Below are 18442 nucleotides of genomic sequence, written 5' to 3' on the forward strand. Positions count from 1 at the left end.
ACCCTAGGATCAGTGATGCACATGGGGAACGAATGTGAGCCTGTCTGGTGTGAGCCCACTGAAGAACTACTGTAGCACAAATTGCCTTTGCCTCAGTGGGTCAGAATGTTTTGATGGTACATGGGGAACCTGCACAATAGTAGGTAGGTGGTTTGTTATGATATTGATATTATGACTGATCAGTGTATATGATCGTAAACAAAGAGCCATGGAAAGAACTTTAACAAAATTTTGTAGTCTGAAGAATACTTTTCAAATCAACTCAACTTTATTTGTAAAGCGCTTTTTACAATGGACATCGCCTCAAAGCAGCTTTACAGAACATAAACATAGAACAAAAGGTTATTATAAAGAGTAATATAAAGATTAATATAATACAGAATTCAAGATTAATATTAGATATATTTAAATGTTTGTATTTATCCCCAGTGAGCAAGTCTGAGGTGACTGAGGCGACTTTGGGAAGGCAAACCTCCCTTTAATGGTAAAGGAACAAACCTTGAGAGGAACCAGACTCAAAGGGGAACCTCATCCTCATATGAGTGACACTGAAGGGTGTTATTATAAATATACAGACTGACAAATGTTGTATTGATGCAAAAGACCACATGGAGTTGGCATCTCCTCTTTAGTATAACAGAGTCTAACTAGAGCAGGTAGATCTCTAGATGTCTCAGGATTCTCACAGAGTCTGCCTTATTTTAGTGGAGGTCCAAAATCTTCATGGCACGGAAGACAAAGAATATTCTGATCTGCTGTATCACAAGCTACAATAAAATCAAGCAAATCAAGCAAAGAGGTACAACCTCTACTTTAACCAGAAGTTTCAGTACTGTGATGAAATCTCTAAAACTCTGACTGATGGATTGTATGTATTTGATTCCTATGCAGGTTTGAGCTTAATTGCTGAGCTACAGATAAAGTATGACTTTGAATCGGAAATCAATTCAATTCGTTCAATAGGTTGGATTCAGGTAAAGGATTCAAATCATTCTGCTGTTGAGGTTATTTTCAGTTGTATGACAAAGTATCTAAATATTAAGGAAATGGATTGATTTGAACTATATACACTATATTATATGAGTCAAATGTTTCGGTATAGGTGTGTTGCATCTGCCTTATTCCTTGTTTACTCCGCTACTGTAATAAATAACAGTCACAGCGTATTTATTAATTTGTTTGTTTGTTTATTTATTGATTTTTGTGGGTTATCTTAATAGCTTAATTTGATTCATGAATTTTAAGAGCAAACACACACACACACACACACACACACACACACACACACACACACACACACACACACACACACACACACACGCACGCACGCACACACACACACACACACACACACACACACACACACACACACACACACACACACACACACACACACCCCTCCACATCCTACCACACACTTAAATATACTGATTGATATAAGGAATGAGGGGGGGGGGGTCTCTCTTTTTTGTTGTTGTTGTCGTTGTTGTTACTCTAACGCCATCTAGGGACCAAACACAAACATTTCTGCAGTAAAAAGGAGCACAAAGACAAGCATCTACAAGCATTTTTGATACATTCTATTCAGTCAATACACTGCACAGATAAATAAAAAACTAGCACTTTTTGAAGGGATTCTGCTGGTAATTTTGGAAGAAAGAAGAATTTCGTGTATGACCCTAAGAACATGATGCACACAGTATGAAAGTATGAAGGTGAGAGCATCATGATATGAAGACATTACATAATTATTGAAGAAAACAGCAACAATGGAACAGTGCACCATGAAATTAATCTTATTGGCCAAAAACCCTTATCTGGACAGAATATTAAAAATATAAGGGCCCCAACATACAGCCAAACTTACTTAAGAAGACCTTGCATGGCCTAGTCCATCCACTGTTAATAACCGTTAATAAACATCAGGAACTAAAGATGATTTGCTGGATGAAATCAAACAACAATGCTGCAAAAGCTGATTACTTCCCACCAAACATTTCTAACCAAACTCAAATCTGTAATTTTCCAACAAACAAAAGTTGGTAATTCGTGATACCTGAATACCTATTTTTAACCTATTCATTTAAAAAAATATATTTCTTTTTGCTATTTGATACATACTTTTCATCATGTTTAAAAAAGTCAAAAGACTAAATAACTAAAACAATATTGTCTGAATACTTATTTTACCTCACTGTAAATTATTCATTATTTTGAATTTTATAATTATATTTAATTATATTTTTAACATGTGAGTGTGCGTAAGCAGCCTAGAGAATGCCAACATTCTCCGTCACTCTTACGCACAATCACACGTTACACACTGTGGTTCCCATCAGCATTGTGTGAATCGAGTCTCTGTGTCTCTCAGCGCGCTTTCTGAATATGAGCTCTGTTCTGCTAGTTACACTCATCTACATGTACATACCTTCGGCTCAGTGTAATTAAGTGAGAGTTATAATGATATGCTGTGATTCCTGGAATGTTTGCACCCACACACACACACACACACACACACACACACACACACAGTGTTTCATGTCCATCAGCAGTGAGTATTGTGGAATGTTATCATGCATTGTGCATGTCATGAATTTGATTGTTTTGCCTTGGAGGATGGTTGTGTTAGGGTGTGCAACACAATGTGAAACCACAGTTCCAGAACTCTCATGCAAATATACGTCATCCCTCTTTATTTTCTTTAGGACAAAATAATAAAAAATAGCCACAGTGAACACATTTGCAGTAATTGTTAATATTTTCTTGGATTGATAACAAAATAAACACAGTTGTTGTCATCTATGGGTATGTTCCATGTTGTAGATACATAGATTAAATAAACTGGATAAGTCAATGATTCCTCTATATGAGCGTTTGATATATATTAAATGTTTAATGCTGACAAGTGAACACATCTGTTAACATGTAGGTGTTATACATTTAGGCACAAAGTGCAATGTAGCTTAAAATATAAGTAATAAAAGGTTTAGAAAAAAAGAAAAGTTTAGCAGAAAAAACATAAATACAATAAATAAATAGATAGATAGATAGATAGATAAACACATTACTTTAAAGGCAGAAGAAAAAGCAGTAAAAAAAAATGAAAATCAATCAGTGTATAAATATAATCAGTTTCTCCCCAAACATCATCAATTATCCAACACGTGTCCAAAATGAGTTTATTTATATTTTGAGCTACAAGTCTCCAGGTTATATTTGAGTGTAAATCGTCACACACTCAACACACTTCTTTAGCTTAGTAACACCATCAAAAATACAAATCCACCTCAAACCCTGAGTTATTTCTAAATATGTCCTGGCAGATAACATACATATAAATTTTAAAAAGCACAGAGACATCAGATTGAAATTACCTATATTTACAGCATTTAGCAAAAACCCTTATCCAGAGCGTCTTTTTTTTTTTTTCATACAACTGAGCAATTGAGGGTTAAGGGCCTTGCTCAGGGGCCCAGAAGTGGCAGTTTGGTGGAAGTAGGAATCGAACTCACAACCTCCCAATTGGGAGCTCAACACCTTAACCACTAAGCTACCACATCCCTGAGATAAGAGCAAACATAGAGCAGATGTTACAGTAGCTTTAGTCTGGAGGAGTAATTGAGATCTAAATAAAAGGTCCAGTGATGACCTACAGATGCATCACCAACAGAGGCATTCTTTTTATTACATGTTGAATAAGAATAGTGGTGCTTGAGGCGATCCCACAATCATTCGAGCTGTATATCAGAACAATTTCCAGTCAGTATACTATCGCTACTGTATCTAATCTTTGGGAAGAGAGGATGGTGGAAATGTGGATGGTGAGCTCACTGTTCTGTTTAAATTACACTAAATATGCACCATTTTCTGCTCTATATCTCTATGAATAGTTTAAAAATACTTTGTTATTATGAGACTTTACAGAACGAGATTTTTTAAAGATTTCAAACCCTATTGTGCAATGCATTCTGATTTTGCTAAATGTGAGTCTGGGTTGTTTTACATTATACAATTTTTTAAGGTTATGTGAGGTTTTTTTGTTTTTTTTTTCAGTGTAAAGGCACAAATGTTTTATGTTTGGCCTGAGCATGGAAGGCTTTTTATATATAACAAAATACAGACTGCAAATGATATCAGAGCGTTATTCATGCTTTCCTGGCAGCAGGGATGGATTAGTAAATCCTGGGCCCCTGGGCAGAAACCCAGTCAGGGCCCACCCTTCATTTCACTACAAATGAACCAGTGCAGGGATCCCTTATCACCTCACACCACCCTGCCATGCTAAATAAAATGCATTCCTATGTTGCACATCTATTATTAGTATTTAAAAAAGCCTCAGTGCTAAGCAAAAGGCAGTCTTACCTCAGGTGGTTCCTTTATTATAGGTCTACATCCCAGAATTAAATCCCTAATGAGCAAGTGAGAGGCATCAATGTGTTTTAAGGATGTTCCGTATGAGCATATAGGGAATAAGAGTCCTGGGATGAGCACAGGACAGTTTTCTTTATAATTACAGCAGCAGTTCACAGATACAAATCTATATTATGGATTCCTCACTGAAGCAAGGGCGAGACTGTTTTGTGTTGGGTCAGATGGTGTGTTCTCTTGTCCTCTGCTCTTACACATACTGTTCCATTGATGATCCATTTCTTAACAGTACATTGTGTAATTTTTTTTCTTTTTATTACTCCAGCCTAATGGGCCAAGTCTTCAATGACTGAGCCAAACTACTCATGTTTTACAGTGTTAGTGTATTTAAATGCTTTGGATGTATGAGTTTGAACTCCTTTCTAAAGAAAAAACCCACAAGCAGACAGTCTTGTAATATAATCGACCTGAGTCATTACAACTCAGGATATTTCCCTGAAATGAGTCTGATTATTAGGAAGAGTATGTCCGAGGATGATGTCATCGGGAATTATCAGCCTAAATAAAAAAATCTCATGCTGAGACGCACTGAGTGTAGCTTTTAACAGATTAGTGATAAGTGGTGTCAGCTGCTACGCCATCCATGATGCTTGTTACCACTTCACATCTTCAAACCTTAAATATGACAGAAATGTTTTGGATGCTGGGCACCACAGAAGTAAATATATGACTTTAAAAAAAGGATTTAAAATTGTATGTATTTATAAAATTCCTGTAATCAGAAATAAGAAATATTCTTACTTGCCATGACATTATTATAGATATTCCCAAAGGAAATTGACTTTGATCAACTAAAAAAAGAAAACAGATCACAAGTCTGTCTCCATACCAGTACTGAGTTACAAAATCAGGTGCTTTTTTATCGTAAGCTGGGAAAATGAACAAAATCAGTGCAATAAACCTTTATAAATATGTATATAGTTTTATACCAGCAGTAAAGACCTTTCAAAGCTTTCACATCAGCAAGAGAATAAATCAACACAAAACTGACCAGATGACCTTTTTCCATTTCCAGCATTTGTTTAATTTGCCAGTCATCACTGAATCTTAGGAAAGTTCTCCACTGCATTTAATATGGCAAAATAATTCTCAAAATAACTTAAAAAAATCAGGTTTAGTGTTCGTGTCATTAAACAATATGAGAGAAACAATATATTCAAAAGCATCCTTTAGGTGTGGTTGAGGATTTTTTTCTCACAGTAACTCCATTATATTAAATACTGTCATGTAGAGACAGTAAGAAAAAAACTCATCTGTATCCAAATGTGACACCCGACCATCTCACCCATATGTGCTTTATAAGAATTGTAGTCAAAAGCACACAATTATGTAGAATGCCTTTGTATGCTTAAACCTGTTCTAGATTGACAGTGCCTCTGGTTTGCGGAGATTGGAGTGGAAGAACTTGAGGGTCCTCTACAGAGCCCTGACCTCAACCCTGTTAAACATCTTTGGGATAAGTTGGAATAGTGACTGCACCCCAGGAAAATCCTCAGAACATCTCACCTGACTTCAGTGCCTCATCTCACTAATGCTCTTTGGCTGTATAAGCATGGGAGTGTGATATCCACAAACGTATAGCAAAGTAGTTTTCTTTTAGTTTCTTCTCTAATAGCATTCAAGAGGAAAAAAGTATGATAGAGTAAATAATCCACCTCGTTAATGTTCGTTCCACCCGTGACTGTATTTCACATGCACCTCTTCAGTCACTGTTGATGACGTGTTACAGATGTGTCAGCGCAGTTGGCTGAAAAATATCAGATCTAATCGCTTACACTAACATTCTTGTTCGACTTTATAGGCTTCATATTTTTCTGTTGAAAAAAATGCTTTCAGATATTTCTTTAACAGTAAATGTAGGTTTTATGTTTGAAAACCAAGGGGGTTTAGTTCTGCTCACCTATTTATAACAATTGCCCTGTGTAACAGGAGGATGAGAAAAATATTATAAATTATAAAGAGTCCATGAAGTGAAGTGGGATATATAAAAAGTCCAAAGTCCAACGAGGAACATGCTCACTGAGGTAGACTGATGGTGATTGGAAATGATGTAAAGATTGGGCTGGAGCGTTGGAGGATTCAGGAAGTTAATCCAGCAAGACAGATACTTTAGTTAATTTCATGTTCTTCTTAAATGAAAATCATCTTGACAAATCTAATATTGAAAGCAGACTGTATTTATGTAACTGCATCTTTTCTATACAGGCATTACAGAGCTTAAACCATTCATGAATGAACGGAAGCATTCTGAAACTGTATAGGTTTTAAGGGTGGCTGGTTGAGAAAGCTGGGGTCCTGTCCCATAAGGTTTGTGTTTCAAGGTTTGGCACACTATTTTTGCTGTTCCTACAGTAAGTCTGCACTATTCTGGACAGAGACCTGAGAGCAGAATTTGTCAGACATCCTTATCTAGAGTGACTTACATTTGTATCTAATTTTTGGGTTGTTCTCAACAGGGGGTTTTCAAGCCTTCCTTAGGGACCAATAGTGGTAGCTTGGTGGACCTGTGATTTGAACTCACAACCTTACAATTGTTAGACCAATACCTTAACCACTAGGCTACCACATCCCCAAAATCTGGAGACACTCTCTCAATTTGGGAGGCTATTAACACTAGGATCACTTTGGTCTTCACCTTTGACATCTGTTCCAGTTGTTCCTTAGACCTGAATACTTCTCAGTCTTCTCATGCTCTTTCTTCCTGATGTTACTGTTATTTGGCATTGCCAGATCTATCACAACTGTAATATCCTTTTCCTTGTATGTCACCACTACAGCTAATTGGGCAGTAGCTGTGTGTTTGACCAGCTAGTAGCTGAATGTCACTCTGGAACTTTCAATCCCACAGAAACATAGATATTTGTTTGTCTTCACAACCATTTTCTATTTCTCCTCATGACTCACACCCAAGGAATTTGATTTGGAATTTGATTTGGTACATGAAGCTTCTCTGGTGTGGCCCATTGGGAATTGGGGACTTCTAACCCATAGTCTGCACAGATACACTAGCCCAGCCACTTGTTTAACCCTGCTGCTATATGTTGTACTCTTTCAGGAGTGTCTTTGCACAACCTGCATCCTTCAGACTGGCCTTGTCTAGCTACTGGTAGGATTTCTTGATGTCATCCCCTTAATCTGCTGATGAAACATCCCATGATGGCGCTTGGACATCCCATGATATTTTCTCTTTCTCCTCATGGCTCACACCCAAGGAATTTAATTTGGTACATGAAGCTTCCAGTACATTTACAGAATTTACAGAAGGAAATGTATAGAAGACACAAAAAGAATCAGCTTTTTGATACTTCTTAACAGCAAATCATCTGTTGTAGATTTCATGTTTGAACAACTCACCCAGCAGTGCCTGACCTCACTAATGCTCTTGTGGCTTAAATGAGCACAAATCCCCACAGTTACGCTCCAGGCTTTAGTGGGATGCTTTCCCAGAAGTGTGGAGGATATTATAACAGCAAAAAGGGAATATATATATATATATATATATGTCACATATGACACACATTTGTGCTTTTTAATCATCCTGTCCTAGATGGATATATAATATGGTATTAACACAGTATAATATTAACACAGTGACTAAAGATGGTATCAATTAATTAATTATATGTGTGTGTGTGTGTGTGTGTGTGTGTGTGTGTGTGTGTGTGTGTGTGTGTGTGTGTGTGTGTGTGTGTGTGTGTGTGTGTGTGTGTTTGTGTGTGTGTGTTCAGCCTGGGAAATCCCTTCAATCCCAATCCCTGGGAAATGGCATTCAACACCTATCTACTGTGAAAACTTTTTTACTTTTTCGTTGTCTGACTCTGTCTTCTTATTAACTCTCTGTGTACGCAGACACATATTCGAGACCTCAGTGAGGGTAACCTAAGATGCCTCAGTGTGACTGTTTGAAGATCTTTTGCCAGATGAGTCACACTTTAGTGAAAGCCTTGTAAAAGCTGCTAGCAGCGTCTTATATGACTCTTTTAGTAAAGCTGTGCATGATGATGGTCGTTATCGTGGCATGGGCTCCCTTAAAACAATAAAGCAACCGTATAAGAAAATCTTTTTTTTTTTGTAGAAATTAATTAATCAGATTAAACAAACTGATACTAATAGACATACAAATTAAAGCACTCCTAATTTGGTTCACAGGGTTCATCCGGTAAGGTTAGGGTTATCTTGCAGGATTAATTCTGATTGTGTATAAAGAATGAGGGTTATACAAAAACAACCACGTGCCATGAATAATCTGTTTTTCCTCCAAAGGCTGTAAGAACCGTGTGAGAATAAATTCAATTAAAATTCAGTTTGGTTTATAATAACACTTTTAACAATGGACATTGTCATAAACCAGCTTTACAGAAATCCGATTTAAAGCCTTAATGAGCAAGACAGCTTTGACGGTGGAAAGGAAAAACTCCCTGGTGAATGGTTTGATAGAAAAGCAATCGATAAAGTTTGACTTGAGAAACGAAATGGAAATAATTTAATTTCAAATACTTCTGTTTCCACCCGATTGAGGAGATGAAGTGTATTACAGTGAAAATTGCGTTACTTTTTTTTTCAGGAAAAAAGAAACACTTGACAGCCTCATGTACGTTGATTACATTGTAAAATGTTATTGATACATATTAATTTTATTCTAAGAGCTTTATTATAAGTTATTGCTTAAAATTATTTTAAATAAATATCATTTAATGGCTTCTAGCTGGCTTTAATCATATTATTTTTGTGGTCTGTTTCTTACTTTGTCCATCTAAAATCTTCACTCTATGGATTAATTCTATATAGATTTTCTACACCTTTTACCCATCTCTGTGCTCACCAGGATTTTTGTATATTAAATGTAAATGTAAGACCTGGTTTTGTTTGTTTGACATAAAGCAGGATATACTGTGACACAGATGATCCTTTTCATGGAAAATGTTTCTCATAAACATGTTAAATAAAGCTTGACACTGGCCTGGATTTGGTATAAACTTGGGCCAGTGTTCGCCAAGTCCATTTCAGGCCGTAGAATAAGGCTTTGCTGGAATGATCTCTGTGTTTATGGGGGAGTCTGAGAGTTCAGCTGTCAGCTGGGCCTGGAAAGCTCGGCCACAATCTGCTCAGCTGCTAACAGCAATGAGTGAGTGAGAACGGGGGTTAAATATAGACACAGTTCTGGTCCCTACACTCCATACTCCACTTTAATTTCACTCTGTGGAACAAAAAGGTGGAGTGGGAGTCTACCAACGGTCTGCTTGGTTTTCTCTGACCTTGCTTACTTGGAGCTTGGAGCTTGAATTTTTAAGTGCTGGTGGTGATAGAGAATATCTGACCACCTCCTCTCTCTGATTGGTCTCTCTCTCTCTCTCTCTCTCTCTCTCTCTCTCTCTCTCTCTCTCTCTCTCTCTCTCTCTCTCTTGCCACACTCTCCTTTCTCTCTCTTCTCCTTCTAAGCATGTCAGAGTGTCTCTGCTTGCTCGCAGAGTTCGACAGAGGACAAAACACAGACAGGGAGTTAGACGAAGGAAAGAGGGTTGGAAAGAGTTCTCTTTCTCATGGTGTCTCCTTCTGGGCTGTTCAACTGAATCAGAAGAAGGACTGGGGCTTTGCTTTCTGTAAGCATTCATACTTGGGACCATTGTTGAAAGGTAAGGCACTGCTCTTGTTTCTCAGCTTGTGTTTATTATGTCTATTATCCGACACTGGTATAAGGAACTGTCATGTGTGTTTATAAAAACTGAACAAGAACCTCATGGGGAAAATGATTACTGAACATTTCCCATTTTGCAATAGCAACTTTACCACATCCAATAGAATGGACATGTCCTTGATATGTGTGCACATATTCAGCCTTTTAAGCCTTTCCCTTTCCCTTGTTCATTATTGATTTATGTCTAGGGGAACGATAATCACCAAAACTGTAACATGTGTGCATTGACTCATTGCTGTACGACTCATGTGAGTTACTCTCGGAGTCACATATTCGAGGGAAAGCAATCACTCAAAATTCTCTGGCTGCAGTTCTGAGTTTCAGCAAAGTATCTGTTCAGGAAATGCATCCATACATTGCTATAACGGATTACATCTCAGAGTGGTGGAGAGCTCAGCATCACACCCAGGAGAGTTAGGTGACAGGTAAGCTTTTAGACTTGACAAAGAAATGATACAGCGACAGTGTCATAAGTCAGATACCGAGCCTCAATCATCTCCTGAGAGATGTTTAAACATAATTTTTTTTTAAAAGCTTAGGATCCAAACACATTCATATTCACAAAGAGAGTAATAGTAATATATTAATTAGTAATAATAATTAGCTTTGCACTGGAAATATGAAACTAATATGGCTAATAACTGCCTGTAAATATCTGCCTCAAACCAGATTCTTTAGTAACATTGCACTGTATTTATTGTAACCTTTATAAAATATATATCAAAAATATTGATATTATTGATATATATTAATTGACTATTAATATTTAGCCAAACATGTGTGTTATGGGGCGGCCATCTTGGATAACTGCTTTTTCAAGGTGGAATTGTAATGGAAAGCTAGAAGTTGTTCTGGTGGTAATATAATTGAATATAAAATGTTCTCTTTCCTGATTATCTGATTATCTTTATCTTCACAAATTTCTTTTAGCAAATCTACAGAATAGATTTGAGTAAGATAGCTCTGAATACATTAGCCATTTCATTAGTCCTTATTTTCTGGATGAGTTAACGGTAGATGATATCTGGTCTTCAGTTCTGTACGGAAATTCCATGCTAAAGCCATTTTAGCAAAGCAAATCTACACGAATCGTGTAGTATTAAATAACGACATTCTGTCGTATTAAACTTAAGAGTTTATATCACTTTGTTCAGTTCATAGAAAAGTGATTTGAGCCGGTGTTATTCACTTGGCTGACAGCAAGTTATATGCCCAAATATTACAATAACAACTAGCTCCCTGTTGGACATTGAAGTCCTCATATTTCTGCTATAAATATAAATATCCTGGACAACATAGTTCTCAAATTTCTAGGCAATCCCCTCTCTATTTCTTTTTGGCAAGTTTCACTTTGTGTTTCTTTTATAAATCAACCATTTCATTTACTGTGTGAAAGATTCATTATAACTTTTCTACTTCATTTGATTTGCTTTTCTTGGTCATATAATAGAAGGCATTGCAAGTTTACTGTAAACTCCTGACGTCTCTTCTCAGTCTAAATGAAATAAGTCACAAACTCACAAACATTATGTTGTCCTTCCTTTTTGTACCACAGAGGCGTAATGCTTTTTTCCAGAGGTATCTTAATTGCCTCTCTCACCCTCAGGAATGGCTAACACCATGTTTTCCTTTAAACGGTAGCCCGAGCCGGCATCACAGCTGAAAGCTAAGCGATAAGTGGCCCGGCCCATGAGATCAGCAGCCTAATTCAGCTCAGCCATGTCACTGAGGGAGAGAAACAACAGCACAGAAACTGCCTGATGCTTAGCAACATAACAGACAGCACAGAGTTATATTAGTTTAGTTTTTTCCCTAAAAGAAATGTAAAATGCATTGCAGTACTAAGCTACAGAACAGTCATTTGTACGGATATTCTGCCGGATCAGAAACTCAGTAAACATTTAAGAGTTTATTAAATGTTGAAACAGTGGGATTGATATCTAAAAGCATTGTATCATCTCACACTTAAGTAGTTTTGGTTCAATTTTATACAGTATTTCTATTCAGCATAATCTCATATAGAATTTAGAAAGTAGTAGATGTGTATAGCAATTAAAGTGTGTGTGTGTCTGTGTGTGTGTGTGTGTGTGTGTGTGTGTGTGCATTATTCAATGGATGGATGCCTATATATGGATGGAGACTTGTATCCTCACATCTTGAGTGAAAGGCTTAAGGTTGACTCTGGCTCATCTGGCTCAACAGCATTTGCAGAGTAACTAATTTTTAAAAAAAATTGGTTAAATCTTTTTTTCTTCGTATTTTTAGTTATATTTAAGCTCATATTTAAGCTGGTACAAAAACACAAGGACAGTATGCGTATAAGCATCTGAAGATCCCCAGCCTTCTTTCAGTGGGTGTTTCTTAAAATTCCAGCCATTAAAACATAGAATTTTCTTTGTATCCTGGTCGTCATAACACAACCACACATACCGGAGATAATCATTTATCACACACATTCAGAAAAAAAAGAAAAAAAACAGATACTAAAAAACCTGAGGAACAATGACCTCGTTTTTTACAACCTGTCCTTTCAGACATTCCTAAACATTTCAGAAAGGTATCGTGGGAATGCTGTAATATCTATTTAATTTAAACTTCTTTCAGATGCCTCTATAATTTGTAAGATATTTGGAGAGATTCACTGTGAATGTAACCCTTGAGAGCTTTGAGCACTGGAAGATAATTCTGAAAAGCCGTCATAAATGGTGGAGACATTGGACATAGTCAGCATTTGTTCTCTCTCTCTCTCTCTCTCTCTCTCTCTCTCTCTCTCTCTCTCTCTCTCTCTCTCTCTCTCTCTCTCTCTGCATTTACTTTATGAGGGAAGTGATCTCATTTCCATCCCAGCAGAAAGGCATTTGAGACCAGGCTGCTAGAGAAGTACATCTGGCCAGTGATGTCACTCCTCTGGATATGGACGGCTCTGTCTTTGGAGATAAACCCCCAAACTTATCACTCACTCATTGATCACACTCACTCAGCCCCAAAACTGTTTCTCTTTGCTTTTACATTTCAGTTATTACAGACCATTAAAAATGAAACATGAATCCAAGTGTTATAGAACTATCCATGTTTCTCGCTTGGTCTGAAATGAAGTACAGTAAGTCTGGAGCCTTTCCCCAACTCAGGCCTGCATTTATGATCTCTATTTTTATACGCTGCTCTGGAGTTATGGCCCTTCATCCACTGTAGGTGACCTGTAATAGGGTCACGTTCATCTGGAGGACGGCTCAAATAGATTTTGGCAGAAGGTCCCACTCTATTTATGCTAACTTTCAGATATTCCTTTAACTCCTCATCCATTAGATCCACCGTAAATGCTTTATGCTTTCATGTTATAAATTTAAATTAAATGAGTAAAATAATTGATCTGACACCCAGTGACATGTAAGTAAAACTGGACACCTGTAAATACAATAAACAGAAATTTTAGGTTGAGTTTGATTTGCTTTTGGCTTGTTTTAGATTTTAGATTTTAAAGTAATATTTAATGGATCTGTATCCCATAATATTAAAGAAGTACTCAAGAGTTCATGTGCGTGATCTATACTATATGTCTTTACACAGGCAATTATTTCCACCCACTTCCCTGTACTGGGAAGACAATGGCAAACCGGTTCATGGTCTATGGGCAGATGTCGAATTTACTGAATGAATGCTCTTATGATTTCATCAATCAAAATTATATCTAAATTAAGCTATAAATCTGTATAATTCAGCCTTTCCGAGATGAAGAAAAACGTTTTAGAGGAAAGAATTTGTGGTTATGCGTCACCACTGAATTTGTGTGGCTTTGGTTACACATGGATACCACAAAACCTAAAGAGTAAGGAACCTTAATTACTTTTTACTGTATTGGATAAAGCTTCATAAGAACAGCTTTGCTAGGACTTCCTCTCAACTCTGTACAAGTTTGAAATTCTTGAAATCTTTTCACATGTTATGATGAACTTCAACACCCTTAAAATTTAATTGAATCGAACTTCAGGTAAAACATTTTCTCTCAGTGGAACAAAATAAAGCCAAACAAAAAAAACAAACAAACAAAAAAATGGTCTCTGGTAATCACAAAACAGCTATGCAGCCAATAGAGTTTAGGTGGAAAAACGCTGGATAATTCTTTCAACATTCCAGACATGCAAACACCAATCCATGTCAGAGATATCCAAGGATGTCTCCCACATCACGTTGATCCTAAAGATAAATGCTAAGTGACGAAAGCACAGAGCAGATGGCTGGGAAGTAATTAGGCTTAAGCTAGATTTATGATCTAGACATTGTAACTTGGACTCACCCATGATGTCTTAGGCTCAGGGTGCCAGCACTGGGATGCTGTGTATTAATAGCAGCCCAAATTGGAAAGCATCAAACACACATAGTACGAGGTGTGAAACCTGTTGATGATATCTGAGATCAATCTAGAACTCAGATTATTGCTAATAGTATTAAAAGCATTACAGAACAAAACTCTGGAATTGTGTCTTTTTCTTTACCAGGACAATTATTATGCTGCTGAATTCTCTACTTGTGATTTTTCAGTGATTTTGTTGATTCATTATCAGTAGCTCTGACAAGTTTTTATACACAGGTTTCTATTAATTGACCTGTTTAATATATTATCCTTTTTTTATATTATATGGCAGATGATCGTTATAACTGAGTTATATCTTTCCGGTCGTTGATATGTTGCAATTTTCTGAGAGCAGATGCTTGTTTATAATTTCTTCAGTGTCAAAATGTTGTAATAGACAGCAGAGGTAAAGCTGTAATTTTAAGGTTTCTGACATAGAAAAATCTTTAAGATGCAGGGTTTTGCAGTTTCTTGGTAACCCGAGTAACCTGATTTCTTTACCTTATTTAGCTCAAGACAGAGAAAAAGAGGACAGTGGTGAGGGAGTGGCGATAATATAAAGGATAAAATGCAATAACATGTTTCACGACATTAACTGTACTATAAATGTTCTTTAATAATATGTTATACTTCTGTCCTTCTGCACATGCATATAGCACTGGAAAATTGATGCTTTATATTAAGAATAAATCATTTTGGTTCATGTTAAAGTTATTGGCAAGTAAACAACTCCAGGTCCAGGCCCCCCTTATAATCTGCCTTTAAAATAACCACAACAGCATCTTAGCTTTTGTTGAAGATGCTGGCCTATAGTCAGCTCTTAGATATTCAGGCTGTTAATCAAATAAAAAAGCAAAATATGAAACTAATAGAAATAATGTGAAGTTATGGGTCCAGTGGAGGAGTTAATGAAACTGTCTTTCAAAATGTTTAGTTTTAACAACAAAATGCTAATTCACAAAGACTGGCTTTCCCATGGGCCATGATATTGGACATACCTGACACTTTTTCCCCACAGTTTTCACCAATCCTCTGTGCCTACCTCTGTGATAATGTAGAAAGAACCTTGTCAAATAAAATAGGATTAAATGCTTCTACAGAACTTCATCATCCAATAACTCTTTTCATTTTTTCTGCTTTCCATTTATACTGCTGTCTATTTCTAAATTAATTCGAACCTGAGGTATTTGGTTTATGTCTACCAGCACTGTGTGTTGCTGTGTATCTTTGTAAGAGATATAACAGTTGATTATTCTAAGTTTGATTGTGTAGTTTTTTTCTAACTCGACATAAGAAGTTAGGAAACTTATTAAGCCTGGATTCTAATATGAAATTGTAAGAAAAGCACAAAAGATATCTTTTGAGGTAGTTTCCTCAAGAGGGCCTTTTCTCAGTGCTTTCCAGTGATTTTGTTAATAAATTGTCTGAGCTTCCATCTTGTTGAGAAATACTTTAAAATGCTTTGGAGATACACACCACAGCGACCCTCCTGTCCTTGTGGTGAACCATTGGGTGTTTGTAACCTAGATATATACAGGACAGCAAATCACCATGACAGATCACACAAAACAAGTCAGTTAAAACTAATCTCTTCTATGGATTTACTACAGTTTAGCATGTACCCATAAGATCTTATATAAACCAAGTGTCTCCATGTAAACAGAATAAAGCAACAGAAACTTGAGGACATGCAAAGCTAAAAGAAGATATGACCTTGCAATTCTCTCTAATGCTAAAGGCTAACAGATGAGCTTTATGCTAATTTGTAAGCTTCTCTAAAAAAGAAAAGGTTGTTCATGTTACTATCCCCTTATTTAGTCACATTTCTGCTGATCCAAATTCTATTTTTGGGAATTTTCTTCTAGGATCAGAGAAAAAACGGATGGTCGGGTTTGGAAAAGCTCCAGCACCTGTCACAACCTTGTTTTATTGCTGCTAACTAGACACACTCCCACCCTACTTTAAGGGGGTGGAAATGGCAAAAATTTCTTAATGTCTTTTTTCTTATTTCTCATTTCTTTTTTATCCACTTGTGTCTTTCACAAAAGATAAGGAAAAGAAACCATAAAAGATGAGATGTGATCTGGAAATCTGGAAAGGCTGAATGGGGTGTGTTAGCATAGGGTGGAAACAGTCAAAAGAATTTTAGCACTGTTTTGACTGGTTGCCGGCTGAAAGAGGGCAGCAGGTGGACATTAGCACCCAGGAGAAACCAAAATACTGTGGCCTCGAGGCTGTTTATGTCCCACAGCAATTGCGTTAGCAATTCCTGGCTGGCAAAAACCGGTCTTTGTGTTCCTAGTTTAGTCTGACTGCCATCCCAATGAGGATTATATATGTCAGCACACCCAAGCAGAATCCATGGCTATATTTATATGTTGTGTGCTTGTGGTGCTAAACACCCCAATACCCCAGTAATTTAGGGAATTCATTAACACAAGAGGAGCAAATATGCTACAGTGTTAAGTATGCTAAGATCTTGACCTCTGGCCGGGTAACATTGTCCACAATTGGCGGCTTGAATCGATGCTTTGGCAAGTCTTGCCCTGTAGATAAGCGATCAAGTAATAATGTTCAGTGTTTCCTAAGAGTACACGAGGGAAAGACTCCATAAATATCAACTTCAGCTGTAGATGATATCCAGAGTTCTGGACATTCATCACTGGTTCTCTTTCAATCATTTTCCTTGTGTGGTAGTGTATCCTAAATTATAAAATAGATGATATAATGATTTTATGGATTACCAACATTTTTTCAAAACACACCAATAACACAACTTTTGATGTATCATTTCACTTGTGGGATTTCCTGCTATTAACATCTAAAATTGCATTATAAAAGTTGATGTTTATTCAAGTTTGAGGAACTAAATCACCACTATTAGTGTCTTTAACCTTTATGTATTTTTTATTTTAATTATATCATTTGTGCTTAGGGATAACTTTTACTGCACAATTTATTCTTTGGCCATGTCTGTGTAGAGTTCTATAGACTATATTATAGAAATGAATTCACTCTAGTGCTCACTTTGAATCCAAGTTTTGTTTTAGTCCAAAAGTGCAAAATTGGCCGTGCTGTTAGTGGGAGAGATGTTATTCTCTCTCTCTCTCTCTCTCTCTCTCTCTCTCTCTCTCTCTCTCTCTCTCTCTCTCTCTCTCTCTCTCTCTCTCTCTCTCACACACACACACTCTCAAATCTCTATCAATAGCAGCAACACAAAACAGACCAAACGATAGTTTTTCGTATATCTGATTCTACAATTTAGAATCCAGACTTTATATGCCTAGTATTCCTTGTTCTTCAGTTAAAAAAATAATTAGATAATATCTGCACTATGTAATATGCAGCATATAATAAACTAATTAAACCCACACACCAACATCATCTTTGATATTATCATTGTTACCCCATGCTGTCATTTACATCTCCATCAAAGTGATTTTTTCTTTTCTTTTCTCCCAAATATTTCGTCATAATTACCATCTGCTACCTATCATACAATAATTACCAGTTACCTACTGATATGCACTTAACTCTACTCAGAGTCACAGTAGATTCAGAATCTATCAGAGTAAAACTGGGCATGTACTGTAGTATATTCTGGATCGCAACTAAGGGATCATGTTGGTGCCAAAATATTCACATAAATTTTATCTTAATATAGAAGTTACATTATTGCTAATAGAGTGAATCAAAGGTGCTACATGTTATCAACAGTAATCATATCACCATAAATATAAGCATTTAATTTTAGACAGTGAACCTCAGAGGTGTTATATGAGTTCAGAACCCTAAATGAGCACTGATCTGAATAATTAGAAACAAACTGATAGCTGTGGGACATAATTCAGTGGCAACTGCTGCTAGTAACAAAGAACTAACAAATCAAAAAGATTTGTAGGGTTTGCCAAATTTTATAGACAATTTATCTGAAATTACAGCATGATTATGGCTTCTCTCACGATTCT

The 18442-nt window shown here is 36.6% G+C and overlaps 1 protein-coding gene across 3 annotated transcripts in view; it reads left to right on the top strand.

The window, feature by feature from the left end:
* The first annotated feature begins 9687 nt into the window (after window positions 1–9687).
* LOC113655653 (filamin-A-interacting protein 1) overlaps window positions 9688–18442 on the top strand; it is a 36643-nt gene continuing 27888 nt past the window's right edge. Inside the window, exon 1 of one of the 3 annotated variants that reach the window (XM_047801692.1) lies at window positions 9688–10061. The gene's annotated coding sequence lies outside the window, so the exon portion shown is untranslated. The remainder of the gene's footprint in view (window positions 10062–18442) is intronic. The other 2 variants (XM_027166308.2, XM_027166307.2) reach the window with 2 other exon arrangements.

Source organism: Tachysurus fulvidraco, chromosome 16 (assembly GCF_022655615.1).
Source record: "Tachysurus fulvidraco isolate hzauxx_2018 chromosome 16, HZAU_PFXX_2.0, whole genome shotgun sequence".
NCBI classification, from domain to species: domain Eukaryota; kingdom Metazoa; phylum Chordata; class Actinopteri; order Siluriformes; family Bagridae; genus Tachysurus; species Tachysurus fulvidraco.